Source organism: Penaeus monodon, chromosome 33, assembly GCF_015228065.2.
Source record: "Penaeus monodon isolate SGIC_2016 chromosome 33, NSTDA_Pmon_1, whole genome shotgun sequence".
Lineage (NCBI taxonomy): Eukaryota > Metazoa > Arthropoda > Malacostraca > Decapoda > Penaeidae > Penaeus > Penaeus monodon.
In genome coordinates this window covers 12,313,859-12,314,958 of record NC_051418.1, presented here as the reverse complement: position 1 = coordinate 12,314,958, position 1,100 = coordinate 12,313,859, and positions in this window count along the sequence as shown.

Here is a 1,100-nt window from a genome sequence, read left to right as displayed (position 1 = left end):
GTGATAATTCGTGGAACATTGATCTAAAGAGCTGATGGAGACTTGACAACACAGCAAACTAATATGGAATATCTAGGCACCAACCAATATTTTCAAATATCTTAGAAGCCAGACTATTAATGACATGAAATGCATAAAAGAATGAAATCACATTTTGCAATAGTGACTGCAGTAAAGGCCAAACTATATGCTATTTGGAAGAAAAACAAAACCCTAAAAAAGACAAGATGCATACGGGCAATTGTATCATCTTCTGGTACATACGGCTGTGATTTTTGGTCAATTGATGCAGAATGTGAGAAAAGAATAGTTTCCTTTGAAGTTCTTTAAATACCATGTATTATACACAAAAGAAACATCAGTGTACAAGAAAAATATTACAGGAGTGAAAACTTTGAAACTTTATCTATAAATAGAGAGAAGAAAGCTTTGGTGTACCATGAAGGAGAGGGAGAGGAAGACCAACAAAAACCTGGCTGTCAAATGCTCAATGCCAGTCATCTGTAACTTTGTATGAAGTAGAAAGGATCTCAGAAGTTCACGAAAGTTGGAAGCTGACACCATCTCAAATTGTGCACCTACAATCTACATATGCTATGGAGCCTGATAATGATGATGATCATTAGAAGTCTCTTGTGCACCATTGTTACTTTCAGAGCCATTGACAGAGGATTCATAATCATATGACTGGCTTGGTTTATCAAATATGGGTTTTCTGGATCATACAGCATTTTGTGTAGGCATGGTTATCAGTCACTGTCACGTCTTATAACCTTTGGAATAGTCATATTGCAATAATTGATACACCAAGATGGTTTCATTGTAAGGTTGTACTCTTCTCCATTACCGGTACTCATTTACAGTTACTGTTTTTTTTCATAAATGAGAAGCCACAGTCACTCTTAGCTGTCCACCAAGAAGTTTTCTAATTAATTATGGGGCAGGAACTGTAAGCAACCCTCAGTATCTATAATCAGTAGTAATTATCATGTGCAATGTCTGACCTTCCTGCTGGATATCAAAAATACATAGCTGTTTATATAGTAAACCATGAATTGGTTTCTTAACCACATGCTGCTGGGGAAAATGCATAAAAAATG